The 20,462-nt window shown below is 39.5% G+C and overlaps 1 pseudogene; it reads right to left on the bottom strand.

Annotated features, from left to right (window-relative positions):
• Positions 1-8,991: 8,991 nt before the first annotated feature.
• On the bottom strand, positions 8,992-9,364 carry LOC129024571 (cyclin-dependent kinases regulatory subunit 1-like; annotated as a pseudogene).
• Positions 9,365-20,462: the final 11,098 nt, after the last annotated feature.

The raw sequence follows: 20,462 nt of genomic DNA, 5'->3' as shown, positions 1-20,462 counted from the left end.
CAAAAATGGGCACAGCAACTGAAAGACAGGTGTTATTATTCTTTTAAAATCCAAAGAAGGCCAATCCCAATGACCTTTATAAAGCTGTATTTCCTGAGTCAATGGAAAGAAAACTTTAGTATTAGAAGTTTAATGGTGCCATGCTTTATTTTCTCTTATCCAAATAAGTTTTATTTCATAGCTTATCTTTCTTGTCTGTGTCCTTATTTTTGGAAGTTTTAAGTTTGTAGTACATTTATCCTGACTACAGATCAAATGCCCTTTAGTGAAGAAGAACATATTGAGAAATCACAAATCATTGCTGTGTTTACATTTCTATTATAAGAGTTAAATATTTGTTTTAAGTAAGGGATTATTGCTCTTAGTTGCTTCCTAATGAAGGTTGTTTAGCAAAGCCACTTCAAAACTGTGAGAACATGAAAATTTTGCATCTTTCTCACTTTGTATTTTATAGCAGGAATCAAAATTCAGTCAGTGCTCTAACTTGCAGAGACCTCCAACTTAGGTTAATAAAGAACTAGTTTTTTTGTGTGTATTTTGTCTTTGTTGGGCAATATTTAATGGACTTGCTAAAGTTCTCTGGAAATTAAAGAGTTAGTTATGGAAGACCGAGAGAAGGGCAGGGAAAACATTACTTAGGTGAAGTAGCCTGAAAACTTAGTTCTAAGGCCATAACTTATTAACTGAATGACCCTGGGCAAATCACCTTGCTGAACTGAATTATTGGAATTGCACTTGAATTGAGGAAAAGGTAGCTGAAAAACCCTAACATGGAACAATTAGTATATTGGTCCTGAGCAAGCACTCTGGAATCAGACTGCCTGCGTTCAAATTCCAGCTTGGTTGCCTACTGCATTTGACCTAGAGCAAGTTACTCAACCTTTCCATGTGTAAATTCACTATCTATAAAATGTGGATGAAAATAGTACCTACCACATAGAGTTGTATGATGGTTAAATGAGCTGGTATATGTAGAGCACATAGGAAGTTCTACTACTTCCATATAGGAGTTAGTATGCTTACAGTGGTCTTAATATTGAAATCGGTTAAAGATCAGTTCACGTACAGAATAATTTGCCACGTACGATGCTTGAATTTTTATGATCATCTAGAAGAAAAAGGCCTTATGGATGACAGCCAAAACCATCTACACCCACAGAGCTCACTATTTACAATCATTAATGTGACTTTACTACTCCATCCTCCACTCTTTATTTTATTTTATTTTTTTGAGACAGAGTCTCGCTCTGTGGCCCAGGCTGGAGTGCAGTGGCGTGATCTTGGCTCACTGCAAGCTCCGCCTCCCGGGTTCACGCCATTCTCTTGCCTCAGCCTCCCGAGTAGCTGGGACCACAGGCGCTTGCCACCACGCCCGGTTAATTTTTTTGTATTTTTAGTAGAGACGGGGTTTCACTGTGTTAGCCAGGATGGTCTCGATCTCCTGACCTCGTGATCCACCCGCCTTGGCCTCCCAAAATGCTGGCATTACAGGCGTGAGCCACCACACCCGGCCTCATTGTCTTTATTTTTAAAACTTTAAAATGTTTTTAAATTTTTTATTTTTTAAAAATATTTTATTTGAATTTTGGTGGGTACATAGTAGGTATATATAGGTATATATGTATTTATGAGGTACATGAGATATTTTGTTACAGGCATGCAATGCATAATAATCACATCATGGAAAATGAGGTATCCATCCACTCAAGCATTTATTTATTCCTTGTGTTACAAACAATCCAATTCGACTCTTTTAGTGATTTTAAAATGTACAATTAAATTATTATTGACTATAGGCACCTTGTTGTGCTATCAAATACTAGGTTTTATTTGCTCTTTCTATTTTCTGTGTACTCGTTAACCATCGGTAACTTGCCCCCACCACCCACCACTATCCTCTCCAGCCTCTGGTAACCATCCTTCCGTTCTCTGTGTCCGTAAATTTCATTGTTTTGATATTTAGATCCTACAAATAAGCGAGAACCTGCAATGTTTATCTTTCTTTGCTGGGTTTATTTCACTTGGCAGAATGACCTCCAGTTCCATCCATGTTGTTGCAAATGACAGGATCTCATTCTTTTTTATTGCTGAATAGTACTCCATTGTGTATAAGTACCACACTTTCTTGATTCATTCCTCTGTTGATGGACACTTAGGTTGCTTCCAAATTCTGGCCATTGTGAACAGTGCTGCAAGAAACATGGGAATGCAGATATCGCTTCAATACTCTGATTTCCTTTCTTGTGAGTAAATACAGTATATCCAGTGGAATTGCTGGATCATGTGGTAGCTCCATTTTTACTTTTTTGAGGAACCTGCAAACTGTTCTCCATAGTGATTGTACTAATTTATTCCCATCAACAGTGTTTTGTTTTGTTTTTTTTTTTTTTTGAGACGGAGTCTCGCTCTGTTGCCCAGGCTGGAGTGCAGTGGCGTGATCTCGGCTCACTGCAAGCTCAGCCTCCCAGGTTCACGCCATTCTCCTGCCTCAGCCTCCCGAATAGCTGGGACTACAGGCACCTGCCACCGCACCCGGCTAATTTTTTTGTATTTTTAGTAGAGACGGGGTTTCACCGTGTTAGCCAGGATGGTCTCGATCTCCTGACCTCGTGATCCTCCTGCCTCGGCCTCCCAAAGTGCTGGGATTACAGGCTTGAGCCACCGCACCCGGCCTTATTCCCATCAACAGTGTACGAGGGCTCTCTTTTCTCCACATCCCCGCCAGGATTTGTTATTGCCTGTCTTTTGGATATAAGCCATTTTAACTGGGGTGAGATGATATCTCATTGTAGTTTTGATTTGCATTTTTCCATTTCTCCAAATGTTGAGCACCTTTTCATATGCTTGTCTGCCATTTGTATGTCTTTTTTTGACAAATGTCTATTCAAATATTTTGCCCATTTTAAAATTGGATTATTAGATTTTTTCTAATAGAGTTGTTTGAGCTATTTATATATTCTGGTTATTAATCCCTTGTCAGATGAGTAGTTTGCAAATATTTTCTCCCATTCTGTGGGTTGTCTCTTCACTTTGTTGATTGTTTCCTTTGCTGCACAGAAGCTTTTTAACTTGATGTGATCCCATTTGTCCATTTTTGCTTGTGGGGTATTAAGAAATTTTGCTCTGTCGCCCAGGCTGGAATGCAGTGGCATGATCTCAGCTCACTGCAAACTCCACCTCCCAGGTTCAAGTGATTCTTGTGCCTCAGCGTCCCGAGTAGCTGGGATTACAGGTGCCCACCACCACGCCCAGCTATTATTATTATTATTATTATTATTATTATATTTTTAATAGAGACAGGGTTTCAACATGTTGGCAAGGCTGGTCTTGAACTCCTGACCTCAGGTGATCTGCCCCCCTCGGCCTCCCAAAGTGCTGGGATTACAGGTGTGAACCACTGCTTCTGGCCTTTCTTTCCAATTGGATGCCCTTTATTTCTTTTTCTTCTCTGATTGCTGGAGCTAGGACTTTCAGTACTCTGAAAGAGACTCTCCTAAGAGACTCTTGCCCAAGAAGATCATAACTGCAAATAACTGTTGCTCATTCAGGGAAATTTTCGAAAGACATATTGACTCTTCTATAGAAAGCATCAAACAACGATTTATACTCCAGATATTTTGAATTCCTTTTCTTAAAATCCTCACTTTGCGCTTTCTACCAATCCTAAACTATTATTCTTACCCAATAATAAGACCCCTAATTGAAAGGCCTGGCAAACTCTCATAAATATCTTAACTTTCCGTTCCCTGCCCAAGATTCTGTCATGGTTTCTTTCTTTTACTTCAATAAGAACAAAGTCAACTTTGTCTGATCAGCAAGTTGTCTTGATGATATTTATGGGAAGCCAGTCTTCCACATGGATTAATGGAATTAGCTCTGGATTTGAGTTATAAGTTAAGAGTTTAAGTCATAGTTCTGCTACTTGGTCCACTAATTTTCAGATAGCTCTTCTGTAAAATGTATGTATATGAAATATATACATATATATAAAAGTGCCTAGCATAGTGTGTGATAAAGGATACTTAACAAATGTTTCTTACATTATCCTTACTTTCCTTTTTAGTTCCCTGCTGGAGAAGGGAAAGTCGGAGAAGTGAGTATACTGTTAGTCTGTTTAAGCCATCATCTCTGGGTAAGTGCTCCTTGGCCATTAGTAACTCACCTTATAAATACAGTCAATGCTAGTTGAAGACCCTGGGGGCTGGGCATACTTCTCTCTGCCAGGGCCACCATAGTTTTCTGAAAGCAGTGCACACAAGACCCAGAGCAAATACTAACTTTTCATACCTGCAGAGAACTAGTAGCTAATCCTTATGGATGGAGGGCTGAGGAGGACCAGCACTCAGCTACTTTCTATACATAAGAACCTTGTGTGTATGCAGGAGGTGTCCTATGTAGGCATTTCCTAGGCCTTCCAAGGGTTTTCCCCATGAACATCATCTTGCTCACTGACTCCTCTCTGCTTTCTTTCTCACTTCCTGTGCCAGTTATTGATTCATTGACTCTCAGGTCCATATTCGCCCTTTTTGCCTGCCATGGGAAAATGGGTCTGGGCCCTTTAAATATGCTTCTTTTGCCAGCTGCACAAAGTTCATCTTTGTCAGTGGAAGGTGCTGGAGAGACATTGTAGGAGAAAAGTCTTTCATTTCATGCGCTGGTACGCTTGCTCAGGCACTCTCCTGTAGGGCTCTGGGCTTCTCCAGTGTAGGCAGTTTCTCCAGTCCCCAGTCCCCAGTCCCCACAGTGCACAGCTGCCAGCAGCATGTAGTGTCCAGCAGCTTCACCTGGCCCCCGTCTTGGGTGGTTTTGTAGCAGAGTGCCTCTCATGAGAAACCTCCCTGTAAACATCTTCCCGGGAATCCTTGATGATGGATTTTTTTTTTTCTAGCAAGTTAACAGAAGGTGGGTTTCTAGCATTAAAATATGAAATTTCAACAAATTGATTTTTAAAAATAGAATTGACTTTTATTAGTAATTTATGAACTGGGCATCATCCAGTCTACAAAATAGACAGAAACTCCACTGGGCATAGCAGAACAGTCAGTTTTTGTAAGATAACTTTGGCAGGAACAAGGAAGCAGCATAGTGCAAAAGGTGGATTGGTTAACAACAGGTTACTTTTCTTGTATGAGTTAAAGCAGAGGGGATTTTCTTATCCTGCTGCCTTAGGTTGCCTTGGCCCCTTTTGGTTGGTTGCTGTGAATCTCCTGTTTTTGTTTTAGAAAACTGGCCTGTTTGGGAATTTGGCTCTCATTTCTTTCCTGATTTCTCGGAAGGTCAAATCTTACAAGTAAACAGCTTAGGTTTCAGTTTGGTTACATGGAACCTTAGCATGAGTGATTCCATTTTGGGTTGGTCTATTGGGGTATAGTACAGCAGCTCTGTCCAACTCAATTGCCTTCCATAAATTTTATTTAACACCAGCAAGTTCTGCTGGCGAGACACCACAACTTCTCTGTCAGTGAGTCATAACCATGACTTGCTGACGAGGTCTGGCTCTCATCCCTGGGTGAGGTAATCTTCCTTGGGAACTCTATTTTGGGACCTGGTGTGTCTACTTCTATATCTGCTGTTTTTATATTCTGTAGTGTCTTCCTTACTTTTTACTAGGCAGTCTCTCATTTCTCCAATCCTCTGTTATAGTTAATAATTGGGTTTTTTTTGTTTTGCTTTGTTTTGTCTTGTTTTGTTTTGTTTTGACAGTTTTGACAGTCTTGACTGTTTTGACTGTTTTGACAGTCTCACTCTGTCACCCAGACTGGAGTGCAGTGGTGCAATCTCCGTTCACTGCAACCTCTGCCTCCCAGGTTCAAGTGATTCTTGTGCCTCAGTCTCCCAAGAGGCTGGGATTACAGGTGCCTGCCACCACCCCCAGCTACATTTTTTTATTTTTAGTAGAGACAGGGCTTCACCATGTTGGCCAGGCTGGTCTCCAACTCCTGACCTCAAGTGATCCACCCACCTCGGCCTCCTGAAGTGGTGGGATTACAAGTGTGAGCCACTGTGCCCAGCCAATAATTGTTTATAACATTTCTTTGTGTGTTTTTCCCCTGATTGAACCCAAACTGATATGCTTCTCAAGCCATTTCTTTATCGTATCCTCTTTGATTTAATGTGGTGCACTAGGCTGTTCTTGCATTGCTATAAACAAATACCTGAGACTGAGTAATTTATAACGAAAAGAGGTTTAATTTGCTCGTGGTTCTGCAGGCTTTACAGGAAGCATGCTGCTGGCATCTGTTTGGTTTCTAGAGAGGCCTCAGGGAGCTTTTACTCATGTTGGAAGGTGAAGCAGGAGCAGACATTTCACATAGTGAAAGCAGGAGCAAGAGAGAGAGAGAGAGCCGGGAAAAGTGCCACAGACTTTTAAATGACCAGATCCCCTGTAAACTCAGAGCAAGAGCTCATTTTATCACCAAGGGGATGGCCCAAGCAATTCTTGAGGGATCTGCCCTATGATCCAAACACCTCTCACCAGGCCCCACCTCCTACACTGAAGATTACATTTCAGCATGAGATTTGGGCCAGCATAAACATCCAAACTACATCACTGGGAAAGGAGACAAGGCCCTGCCCTAAGTATTTGCCAAATCCCCAATTAGAAATAACTAAATCACAGTACTCATCAGTCTTTTCTGGAGCTTTGGAGATTTTGTAGCTTCCAGCACCCCTAATTTCAATGTCTTTTTCTCCTCCTTCCAGTTACCACTCCTCCAAGGCAGACAGTTTCAAAGCCTTGTAGTCTGTATTATGGAAAGAGGGTCATAGGGAAGGGGGACATAAAGAAGACGAGCTCTAGTTGATCTTCTAGAGAATTTGAGAGCAAACACATCCTGCCTTCACAGAAATTAATTTCCTTTGCAAACTTTCTCTACAAGAGGCAAAAGACCAAGTTATATAAGAAAAATCCATTGTTCCTTTTATTTCCTTTTATTTATTGGGAGCTAAAACCCTGTCTGAATTACTTTAAAAGAGCATTTTGGGCCGGGCGCGGTGGCTCATGCCTGTAATCCCAGCACTTTGGGAGGCCGAGGCCGGTGGATCACGAGGTCAGGAGTTCAAGACCAGCCTGGCCAACATGGTGAAACCCTGTCTTTACTAAAAATACAAAAATTAGCTGGGCGTGGAGGTGCGCGCCCGTAATCCCAACTACTCGGGAAGCTGAGGCAGGAGAATCACTTCAACCCGGGAGGCGGAGGTTGCAGTGAGCCAAGATAGCGCCATTGCACTCCAGCCTGGGTGACAGGGCGAGACTTCGTCTCAAAAAAGAAAAAAAAAAAAAAAAAAAAGAGCATTTTGCCTTCTCTCAGCCATAATTTACATTACAAGGCATGATACATTACCTGGTAACGTCTGGTCACAATGATTGCAATCTCCTTCCTCATTGAGATGTGCTGTGTGTGTACTTCCCTGTTTTTTAAATTTAAGTGAAACAATCTCAAATTTCAAAAAATAATACAGGCTACTAACAAAATACATTTAGAAATAATTTATGAAATTGAGAATGACTAGCATTTACTTATAAAATTGCTTCCCCTTTCTGTACTAACTTTTTACTCGATTGAAGTTAGTTTTACATTCTTTTAACCCACAAGGCAGCTGCTATTTGACCATATCCCTCATTCTGTTCATTACTTATGAGTGTTTGTAATCCTCTCCTGCAGCTTCCATTCCAAGGCAACCACTGATCTGTTTTCTGCTGCTGTTGATTAGTAAGCATATTCTAGAGTTTTATGGAAATGGAATCATATAGCATGTACTCTTTTTGGTTTGACCTTTATCACACAGAAAAATTGTTTTGAGATCCATCCATGTTGTATGCACTGCTAATCCATTCCTTTTTCAGTTCAGCAAATGTATTTCTCAGTTCAAAGATTTATTTTTATTTTAAATTTTTTCAATCTCTTTGTTAAATTTCCCTGATAAGTTTCTGAATTGCTTTTCTCTGTTATCTTAGAGATCACTGAGTTTCCTTGAAGCTACTATTTTGAATTCTTAGTCAGAGAGGTCACATATCATTATCTCATTAGGGCCAGTTACTGGTTCTTTGCTTTGTCCATTTGGAGAGGTCATAGTTCCCTGTTTGTTGTTGTTTCAGGTGTTTATATGTCTATGTCTTTGCATTGAAGGATGAGTTATTTATTCCAGTCTTCTCTGTCTGGCTTTTTTTTTTTTTTTAATTGGATATATTTGCTTAAAAGTTGTTTACTGCTAGGTCACTGCCTCCTTTTAGCTCTAGGTGGTGCTTTAAGCTCAAGTTCACCTCTGCTCTAGTAAACAATTGGAGCACTGCCCAACCCAAATGGGGGAGGTCCTAAAGGGGATATCCCAGCATTTTGGGAAGGCTGTCTAGTGGTTCATGCCCAGGGGATCTGTGGGATGAACCTCCTACAGCATGGTGCTGCTGAGCAGCCACTCTGATTTGGCGTCTCCTGCTTATGAGTTTTCAGGTCTGGGGATGGTAGTCCTGCCTCCCGCCTTTGTCACTGCCTGTCCTCAGGAATATTTTTCCCTTCAGGCACTCGCGATGCTTCCGGTGGGTTAATGCAGAAACATCCTGCCCGGGAACCCAAGATGGTGGGGAAGTTGATTGTGCATCTCAATCTTACTTTTTCCAGTGTAGAAACAGGGAGTTGGGGGAATTTTTTTTTTTTTTTTTTTTTTAGGTTATAAAAACTTCCTCTTTAATCAAGGCTTTTAACATGAACAGATTTCTTGAATAAAATGGAAAGTTTCCAGTACACTGAAACATAAATCCACAAGTCACCATACATACAACACCCGGCAGGAATAAACAAAAACAGCAAGTTTACATGATCCCTGTAACAGCCATGGTCTCAAATTCAGATGCTTCCTCCATCTGCCAAGTGTAGAGCACATCGTGGCTTCTGGGGTCACACTCAGCTGAGGCTGTGGGTCCACAGAGCATTCATCTGGATGGGCTATGGTGGTGGTGGCTCTACTCAAGAAGCAAAGCAGTTACCAGCACGTTCAAACAGTGTATTGAACATCTTTTAAATATCAAAGTGAGAAACAAGAAGGCAACATAGTAATGTTATCAGAAAGATGTTAGGAAGTAAGGACAGCTGTGTAAAGCTTGAGGCTGAAAAGTAGCTTGCCAGCTTCATTTCTTTGGCTTCATGGGTAGTGGGCGCCGGAACAGCAAGATGTGAGGTTCTGGTTCATGGATCATATAATGGACCCATCCCTGACTCTGCTGAACGCCAAGATTCCTCCATTCAGATTCAGACATCAAATGGGTTTTAGGGACCAACTTGGTTATGTCCTTGGGCAGCATGACATGTCAATACTCAAACTCCTCGTCATCGTATTTGTCTGAATAGTAAATTTGTTTGTGCGACATGATCGCTTGGTTTGCTAGCTTTCAGCCCCACACCGCCAACCTCCAAGCAACTCCCAACAGCATGTGCTCCCACCCACTTTGGCTTCCAGCTGGGGGAAAATTTTCTGTGCACTTGGTGCCAGGCAGAATGGGGCAAGGGCACTGTGGATGTTGAAGTTTGATTCTCTTACCATTGGCTCAGAGTTTTTTCACTTCTCTGCTGCCCTGGAAATGGTCTCATCTTCATATATAAGATCTGGGATGTTTCTGGTGATAATCTTGGCAATGTATATTTGTTTTTGGTTTTCTGTGGGGAGAAGAATGAAGCGAGTTTGCTTCTATATCATTATTTTGGAACAAGAAGTCCCATTATTTTTTATGGTTTAGTAATATTCCATTGCATGATGCATCACAATTTTTTTTTTTTTTTTTGAGATGGGGGTCTCTCTGTGTTGCTCAGACTGGTCTCAAACTCCTGGGCTCAAGCTATCCTCCCACCTCAGCCTCCTGAGTAGCTGGGATTAGAGGCACACACCACTATGCCTGGCTTACATAATTTTTATTCATTCACTTGTTGATGGATATTTGTGATGTTTCCAGTTTTTGGCTATTGACAAGTAAAGCTGCTATGAATATTTGTATACAAATCTTGTGTATATATGCTTTGATTTCTCTTCCATTGAGCAAATACTTAGGTATATGTTTAACTATTTAATAAACTGCACAATTGTTTTCTGAAGTGGTTGTACCATTTTACATTTCCACCAGAAATGCATAATAGTTTCAATTGTTCCACATTCTCACCAACACTTGGTATGATCAGTCATTTTAATTTTAGACGTTCTAATAGGTGCATAGCAGTTGCTCATTGTGATTTTAATTTGCATTTCCCTTAACTAATGATGTTGAATCATCTGTTAATGTGCTTATTTGACATCTATGTATCTTCTTAGGTGAGGTGTCTATTCAAAATTTTCGCCCATTTTTAATTGAGTTGTTTCCTTTATATATTCTGGATACTAGTTCTTTAACAGATATGCAATTTGCATACACATTATCCCAATCTGTGGTTTATCTTTTTATTCTCTTAGTATTTTTTTGAGGAGTGAAAGCTCTTAATATGGTCGAAGTCCAATTTACCATTTCTTTTATTTTATGTATCACGGTTTTGATGTTATATCTAAGAAATCACTGCCAAACCCAATGTAACAAAGATTTTCTCTTATTTTTTTCTAGAAGTTGTATAGTTATAGACTTTAACTTTGGGTCTCTGATATATTTTCAGTTAATTTTGTATATACTGCAAAGCGTGAATTTAAGTTTCTTTTTCGAATATGGTGGAATATCCAACTGTTCCAGCACAATTTGTTGAATAGACTAGCTTTTCTCTGCTGAATTGCCATTGTACCTTTGTAAAAAGCCAATTGACTATATTGATATGGGTCTATTTTTGGATTCCCTATTCTGATCAACTGACCTATTTATCAAACTTTACACCAATACCAACTGCAACTTTATAGAGTAGCTCGCTCTTATCCTCAGTGTGTATGTTCCAAGACCCCCAGTGGATGCCTGAAACCACGGATAGTACCAAACCTCATCTATACTATGTTTTTTCCTATGCATATAAAATTTTGATAATGTTTAATTTATAAACTAGGCAAATTAAGAGATTAATAAAAATAACTAATAATACAGTAGAATGATTACAATACACTGTAATAGAAGCTGTGTGAATGTGGTCTCTCTCAAAATATCCATTTTAAAAGTTTTATTTTATTTTTAATTGGTGCACAATAATTTTATTTGTGGGATACAATGTGATATTTTGATACATGTATATTCAAAATATCTTCTTGTACTATATACATCCTTCTTCTTTGGCATATCTGAATTGCCGGCATCACTACTCTTGCACTTTAGGGCCATTATTAAGTAAAATAAAGGTTACTTGAACACAAGTACTGCCATACCATGACAGTCAATCCGATAACTGAGATGAATACTAAATGACTAATAAGTGGGTAGTGTATACAGCGTGGATACACTGAAAAAAGAAATGATTCACATCCCTGGCAGGAAGGCACAAGGTTTTATCATGCTTCTCATAATGATGTGCCATTTAAAACTTATGAATCGTTTATTTCTGAAATCTTCCATTTAATATTTTTGGACCATGGTTGACTGCAGGTAACTAAAACCACAGAAAGCAAAACCGTGGATAAGGGGTCACTACTGAAGTCAAGTAATATAAGTCCTCCTACAAATCAAGTAATACAAGTCCTCCAACTTGTTTCCTATTTTTCAAAGATATTTGAGGCATTCTAGGTTCTTTGCATTTCCACATTAATTTTAGAATCATCTTGTTAAGCTTTAAAGACAATCATGCTGATATCTTATTTGGGTTTGCTTCAAAGAGACATCTTCACAATACTGAGTCTTTCAATCAATGAACATGGTATATTTCTCCATTTATTTAGGTCTTCTTTCATTTATCTCAGCAATGTTTTTTTAGTTTTCAGTGTGTAGGTATCACACGTACTTTGTCAGGTTTATCCCTAAGTATTTTATATATATACTTGAGATAGGGTCTCACTCTATTGCCCAGGCTGGAGTGCAGTGGTACGATCATGGCTCATCACAGCCTTGACCACCTGGGCTCAGGTGATCCTCCCATCTCAGCCTCCCAAGTACCTGGGACTACAGGTGCACACCGCCACACTAGGCTGATTTTTTTTGGATTATTTTGTAGCGATAGGGTTTCACCATGTTGCCCAGGCTGGTCTCGAACTCCTGGGCTCAAGTGATCTGCCTGCCTTGGCCTCCCAAAATGCTGGGATTACAGACATGATAGTATTTTATATTTTTGTTGTCACTGTAAATGATGTTGTTATAATTTATAATTTAAATTTCCCGTTTTCATTGCTAGTATATAGAAAACACAATTTATTTTTCATTATTTATCTTGTATCCTACAACTTTGCTAAACTCATTTATTCTAGTATCTTTCTTGTAGATGTCACAGGACTTTCTGCATAGACAGGAATGTCATTTGTGAATAAAGACAGTTTTATTCTTCCCTTACAATATGAATGCCTTTCATTTTGGCCCTATTTCACTGGCTGCAGCTTTCAGTGTAATTTTGAATAGAATTGGTGAGAGTGGATCCTTGCCTTGTTCCTGATCTTAGGGGGAAAACATTCAGTCTTTCACCATTAATGAGGTTAACGGTAGGTTTTTCATAAACGCCTTTTATTAGGTTGAGGAGGTTCCCTTCTATTCCTAGTCTGTCGAGAGTTTTATTGATTAAGTTTTTAATGCTAAACAAATCTTGCATTCCTGGGATGAACCCCACTTGTTCATGATGTATTTTCCATTTTATATATAATTGGATTCAATTGCCTGGGGCAATTATAGGGCTCACTTAGTTTGTTTCCTGTTTCTCAGCGATGATTGTCCATTGCCCAATGTCCAATGTCTTGAAAACTGCTGTTTTACAGTTTTGTCCCTGTAAATTTGGTCCCCATTACTCCATCTTGACTAGAAGCAGAAGTTCAAATGTTGCATTATTAACGTGAACTCTGGAGAAACTGTGATTAAAAAAACTGTCTTTTCTGAATCATAAGCCAAAATAACGTGTATGTTTTCACACTAAATAGCAATAACAGAGACTCAGAAACGCAGCAAATAGAAATGGAAATCCAAGGCTCAAGAGGCATCTGTAAGTTTGAGAAAGTTTGCTATTTTATTTAAACAGCAAATTAAATATATTTTGTAAGGTTAGCAGAAACAGCTCTTTTTAAAATGATATTCATAATTTCTTTTTTTATTATTCTCAAATTGTTTACTCAGTAAAATTTCTTTTTTTAAAAATTATTATTATACTTTAAGTTTTAGGGTACACGTGCACAATGTGCAGGTTAGTTACATATGTATACATGTGCCATGCTGGTTCTAAGAAAATAAATCACTAGCAAGTGTGTATACACAGAGGAATGGGGAAGCAGTGAAATTAAAATTTTTTAAAAAAACAACCTTTACATCAATTGGCATATCTCATGCAGAGATCCTTTAAATTGAACCTAGGCACTCCCAAAAAGAAAATCAAACAAGAGTGGTATCTTCTTATAGGTTAAAAAGACATTCAATATTCATAGAATTGCTTATCTGCAAAACTTTATTTATTTATGTATTTATTTTTTTGAGACAGAGTCTCGCTCTGTCACCCAGGCTGGAGTGCAGTGGTGCAATCTCTGCTCACTGCAAGCTCCGCCTCCTGGGTTCACGCCATTCTCCCGCCTCAGCCTCCCAAGTAGCTGGGACTACAGGTGCCAGCCACCATGCCCGGCTAATTTTTTGTTTTTGTATTTTTAGTAGAGACAGGGTTTCACCATGTTAGCCAGGATGGTCTTGATCTCCTGACTTCGTGATCTGCCCGCCTCGGCCTCCCAAAGTGCTGGGATTACAGGCGTGAGTCACCGCAGCCGGCCAAAACTTTAACTTTAAAGATAAGTATACTTGTTATTAGTTATCCCACAAGTTCAGGAATACTTTGAGAATATATTCCAATTTTTGCAATTCTTATTTCTTATTAATTTACAAGGGGCAGTTAAACCTTTTTAGCAGAAGTGGTGGTTCCAGAAACATCTGGTGTTTATAAACAGCAGCTTGTGGGTGGAGACTATGTCTCCCTAATTTGTCAGCAGTTCAATACTGCATTGATAGACAAATTGAAGTGGCCTAAAAGCTAAAACTTTGAGAATTAGTTAGTCTAGTTGAGCTTTGGATCCATTGTTCTGGAGTATTGATTTTCTTTTCCCAGGGATCTTAATTTAGTTTAGTTTTACTTTTCAATAAATTATTTGTTCATTCATATAATGGTGCTTTGAGAGAGGATTTGATATACCGTTTCAGGATCTATTCAAAGGCTCAGACCCAGCAGGAACAAAACACTGCTACAAGGACTTCCTCTAGACACACCTCTTTTCATCTCTGCAGCAATTCACTTTTCACACTATGGACTGGACTCCCTTTGAGTAACCAATAAATCACAAAATGTGTGTGTAAACTGTTTTTGCTTCAGCCATACTTGACTGTTTTATTAGGCATAGATCCAAGTGTAGGCTACAATCACGATTTTTTTTTTTGTTTTGAGATGGAGTTTTGCTCTTGTTGCCCAAGCTGGAGTGCAATGGTGCAATCTCGGCTCACTGCAACCTCGATCTCCGTCTCCTGGGTTCAAGCGATTCTCCTGTAGCTGGGATTACAGGTGCCCGCCACCACGCTCGGCTAATTTTTGTACTTTTAGTAGAGACGGGGTTTCACCCTGTTGGTCAGGCTGATCATGAACTCCTGACCTCAGGTGATCCGCCCACCTCGGCCTCCCAAAGTGCTGGGATTACAGGCGTGAGCCACCGCACCCAGCCTTACAATCATGATTTTTTAAATCTTAAATTTCATCTCCTAATTTAAAATTTCATCTCCTTTGAATAAAATAAAATCTCAGCTACTGGAGTACATTAATTAATGCACCACTTCATACACATAACAGTTTCCCATGTCAGTCTGAGATCTGACTTACATTTTCCTTCAAAACACTTTCCATTTTTTTCCAAAATTTAATTATCTATGGAGCAGCTAAATCTCTCTGCTCAAAAAACCATTAGTAGAATGTCAATGTAATTGAAAGAGGTATTAACAACATAGCATACCTTAAATTCTGGTTTCAGATTGAACTGAATTTAAATATTGGTTTTATTAATTACCAGCTGTAGGACTGTGCCTCAGTTTCCTCTTTTTTTTTTGGGAGACAGGGTCTCACTCTGTCACTCAAGCTGGAGTACAGTGGTGCTATCATCGCTCACTGCAGTCTCTACCTCCTGAGCTCAGGCAATCCTCCCACTCAGCCTCCTGAGCAGTTGGGACTACAGGCATGCACCACCATGCCCTGCTAATTTCGTTTATTTTTTTTTTGTAGAGATGAGGTCTTGCTATGTTGCCCAGGCTGGTCTCAAACTCCTAGACTCAAGTGATCCTCCCGCCTCAGCCTCCCAAAGTGCTAGGATTATAGGTGCGAGCCACTGTGCCTGGCCTGGTTTTCTCTCTCTCTCTCTTTTTTTTTTTTTTTTTTTTTTTGAGGAGTCTTGCTGTGTCACCCAGGCTGGAGTGCAGCAGCGCAATCTCGGCTCACTGCAACCTCCGCCTCCAGGGTTCAAGTGATTCTCCTGCCTCAGCCTCCCAAATAGCTGGGATTACAGGCACCTGCCACCACATCCTGCTAATTTTCGTATTCTTAGTAGAGACAGAGGTTCACCATGTTGGTTAGGCTGGTCTCGAACTCCTGACTTCAGGCGATCCGCCTGCCTCAGCCTCCCAGTGTGCTGGGTTTATAGGCGTGAGCCACCACACCCGGTCAGTTTTCCCGTTTTAAAAAATGGGATAAAGGCCGGGCGCCGTGGCTCACGCCTGTAATCCCAGCATTTTGGGAGGCTGAGGCAGGCGGATCACCTGAGGTCAGGAGTTTGAAACCAGCCTGGCCAACAGAGTGAAATCCCATCTCTACTAAAAATACAAAAATAAGCCTGGTGTGTTGGTGCATGCCTGTAATCCTAGCTACTGGGGAGCCTGAGGCAGGAAAATCATTTGAGCCTGGGAGGCGGAAGCTGCAGTGAGCCGAGATAGCCTTATTGCACTCCAGCCTGGGCAACAGAGCAAGACTCTGTCTCCAAATGAATAAATAAAAATAAAAATGGGATAAGATTAGTAACTAACTCATAGGGTCGTGGAAGTGAGTAAATGAAATAAAACATATAAAGGGTGTAGTACTGTGCCCAACACATGGCAAATGCTTCACAAGTTGTTGTTTCTGCCTCAGATTAAAACCATTGGGAATGTTTTCAGTGGAGTGTAGCGTTTCTTTTAAAAAAAGATGGAAAATTTCTGATTTTGAGGGCTTCAATATTTAAAGGGGAAAAGCAGGCTGGAGGGGAAAGAGGGAGGGCATTACGTGAATGTAAATCCACGTTACTGAATTTACATATTGCTAGAAAATAGGAGGAGGTAGGGGAATAGTCAATTATGTATTTGTCTGACGCTTAGTAAATCTGCACTTTACATAAGATAAGCTGAACATAGAGTAGTTACCTGTGGAGATATTTAACCTTTTATGTGTAGCTATTTGCTTCGAAACAAAAGGAAAGGCAGTTTCTTGCATGACTCGGCTTTTAGCTTAATTTTTTCCTTTGGCAGAGTGAATTGGGTTTCCAAGATTTTATTTTCCTTTTGCACAGTGCACCCAAAGTACATGACACAATCTAATTTCATGTGGGCAACAATAACTTTCACATTGAGCATATGAGAAATCCGGAGAGACTCATGGCATAGACTGATATAAATAGAATCCTTAAGTTGTGGAGTGTACCCACCTATACATGAACTAAATCTATTTTTATGAGATCATCACTGACTCCATATTGAGCATATTAAGGAACCCAGAAACATCTATAGAATAGAGTGTAATATGAAAGGTCTGCCTACAGCTGTGCAGTGCACCCAATTGTATATAGAATAAGTCCACTTTCATGGAGTCATCACTTTCTTCCACACTAAGCAAATTAGGAATTTAGAAAGATCCCTAGTATAGATTATGGTGTGATTGCTGCCTCCTTGATTTGTGTAGTCCTCTCAACCATGCATAGACTGTAGTCCTCTCAACCATGCATAGACTGTAGTCCTCTCAACCATGCATAGACTAGGTCTACTTTGATATGACCATCACTAAATCACATTCACATATGAGTAAATCTGAATAATTTATGATATATACTGTGCTATAAATGGCAGCCCTTCAGTTGTGCAATGTAACAATCTCTACATGGTAGACCTATTCTCTATATTTATCCATTCTTTTTTCTTCCTTGAATTTTAAAGTACAGATTCCCTGAATTTTAGCTGAAGAAATGACCACCAAAATAAAGACAACATTTCTCAGCCACTTTTGTAACAAATTGTGGCTATGTAAATTCTAGACCATGTGTGTAAGACATGTGAAACTTTCAGGAAGTGTCTTTAAAGTGAGGTAGATGCTCTTCCAGAAAATTTGAATGAGATTGGATAGTTGAGGCTAAGAAGTCATATTCGGACATGAGGCAGAAGCTATGTGTGGAGGATAGTAGAGCAACAAACTGGAATGGGCCTGTTTCTTAATGACTGGAGGGTTACTATGCCATTCCTGGGCTGCTGACTTTGACTACTTACTTGAGAACTATCTTGTTTATAAGCCACTCCTTAATGTAAGATGTGAGTCCAGCGTAGCCATTCCAAATCCCAACTGTTAGGGTTATTTTTATGTGTCAGCTTGGCTAGGCTGTTATGCCCAGTTGTTGGTCAAATGCCAATCTAGATGTTGCTGTGAGGTTATTTTTTTAGATGTGATTGATATTTAAATCAGTAGATTTGAGTAAACAGATTACCCTCTATGATGTGGGAGGGCCTCATCCAATTAGTTGAAGGCCTTGAGAGAAAAGACTGGAAGGCCACTGAAGAAGAAGGAATAATGTTTCCAGATTGCCTTCAGACTCAGGACATCAACTCCTTGCTGGAATTTCCAGTCTGACCTGTGGGTTTGGGTCTTTTCAGCCCCTGCAATCATATGAGGCAATTCCTTAAAATAAATCTCACCATCTCTGTCTTTCTCCTGTCTTTCCGTGTGTGTGTGTGTATACACACGTTCTGTTTTTCTGAAGAATCCTGAATAATCCATCAACTAATTCAGTTTTCGGTTTATTTTAGTTCATATATTCTATTCTACTTCAAAGACCACCTGCTTAAATACTATAAATAAATGTTGCAGAAACCAGCTATGAGCCAACAGTGTAACTTTTGGACAAGTGATTTTATACATCTAAAATTAGGTACAAATAATTAGGTAATAATCCTCTGCATTTATCACAGAACTATTTTGAGGACAAAATAGCTGTGTTTGGAAAACAAAGGCAAAAAAAGTACTTTAAAAAATATAAAAGACTATAATTCTTGATATCCAGAACAAGTTATATATCAACTGTTGTGCTTAACAACTTACTCAACAGCTAAAAAGAACAGACTTTGCAGCTTGTAAAGAAATATGACTCAATTTTCAAGTCAAGTGCTTCGAACAGAACTTGAAACGTATGCCTGCAAAATTCCATTCATGACTAGGATATTTTGTCTGGTTATTGGATCAAGTTAAATGGATAATTGCTTTACTAGGTTTGCATGCCTGGCAGCCCACTATTAGGGTTTTATGGGGATTTTGGGGTCTGTAGAAGCTGCATACAAGGAGGCACACTTTTTCTACCTTTACCTCTGTAGCTGAGCCTTAGCATCAGTTTACTAGCTAGAAGAGAAAGCTTGTCCAACCCACTGCCTGCAGGCTGCATGCGGCCAAGGACAGCTTTGAATGCAGCCTACCGCAAATCCATAAACTTTCTTAAAACATTATGAGATTTATTTTTTGCAATTTTCTTTTTTTAGCTCATCAGCTATTGTTGGTGTTAGTGTATTTTATATGTGGTCCGAGACAATTCTTCTTCTTCCAATGTGGCCCAGGGAAGCCGAGAGATTGGACACCCTTATTAGAGGATCTCTTGTTCTTGACCCAAATGGTAGCATAAGTGACTATTCTATCACTTATCTTTGTTGTGAAGAAACCCCTTAAGTAATAAAACAAAACAAAAAACTTTTTTCTTTTTAGATGTATTCCATTTACATAATTATCAATATTTGGAGTGTTGCCTCAATTGGTCCTTGTGGCAGCCCTAAACTTTTTTTTTCTTTTTTTTTTTTTTTGAGACAGGGTCTCGCTCTGTCACCCAGGCTGGAGTGCAGTGGCTGAATCTCAGCTCACTGCAACCTCTGCCTCCCTAGCTCAAGCTATCCTCCCACCTCAGCCTCCTGAGTAGCTGGGACTACAGGTGTGTGCCATCATGCCTGGCTAATTTTTATATTTTTTGTAGAGATGGGGTTTTGCCATGCTGCCCAGGCTGGACTTGACCTCCTTGGCTCAAGCGATCTCCAGCCTCCGCCTCCCAAAGTGCTAGGGTTACAGGCGTAAACCACCGTGCCTGGCCTAAACTTCTTATAAGTCTTGATTAATTCTATCTAGACTCCAAATTCCCCTAACAGATACCATATTTATCTACTCTGTTAGCCCCATTGGTTTCTGCCATATAAATGTTTTCATCATTCCTCACTAACAAGTCTTTCTCACTATGCCACAGTGATTATACACTCATCATACTAAATCTCTTATTCTCTGGGATATGTCACTCTTTGGCATCTTTCCTGAGTCTGTCTGTGTGTTTTTTCTTGCCTTTACATGTTCATAATTACTGTAATATCTCCTAAGCAGGAATCTTTTTTGCAGGGCGAAGCTAGGTTTCAGCTTGCTTAATCTTAGGTATAATTGTGACTCTTGTTTCTCAGGCCATTCTTGCCATGGGGAAAAGGTTAAAGGCCATCTCCTGAAAAGAAGTATTTGGAACAAGCCTGCAACAATTTTTTAAAATTTATTTTTTGGGGGAATATGTAATACAAATACATAGTACAAAAGGGCAAAAAGCTCCCTAGGCACCCAATTCCTCTCTCTGGAAAGTAAACAAAATTGTCAGTTTCATGTGACTCCTTCCAGAGATATTCTAGCATTTAAAAGACATACACCAAATTAAAAAATAGAAAAAGATACACACTCATATATGCAAATACATGCAAACACAAGAGAGAGAGAGAGAAGGGAGGAGGGCATACTGCATGTACATTATATAACTCATTTTTTTCACTTAATATATCTTGGGTAATGTTTTATATCAGTACACATAGAGCCATCTCATTCTTTTAAATAGCTGCATTATACTCCATTGTATAGATGAGCCATTATTTATCCAATTCCTTACTGAGGAACACTTGGGTAATTTCCAATCTTTTGCTATAATAAAAAATGCTGTAATGAGTGTCCTTCTACATACATCATTTCACACACCTATGAAAATATCTCTATAATAACTAAGAGCAAAACTCCATAGTCAGAGTGAAATTACAATTTTTTATAGATATCTTTGACCATTAGTATAAGGGGAAAATG

Source organism: Pongo pygmaeus, chromosome X (assembly GCF_028885625.2).
Source record: "Pongo pygmaeus isolate AG05252 chromosome X, NHGRI_mPonPyg2-v2.0_pri, whole genome shotgun sequence".
In the NCBI taxonomy this organism is placed as follows: Eukaryota; Metazoa; Chordata; class Mammalia; order Primates; family Hominidae; genus Pongo; species Pongo pygmaeus.
The sequence above is the reverse complement of the archived record's forward strand: the minus strand, read 5'-3'. Positions and strand labels throughout refer to the sequence as shown.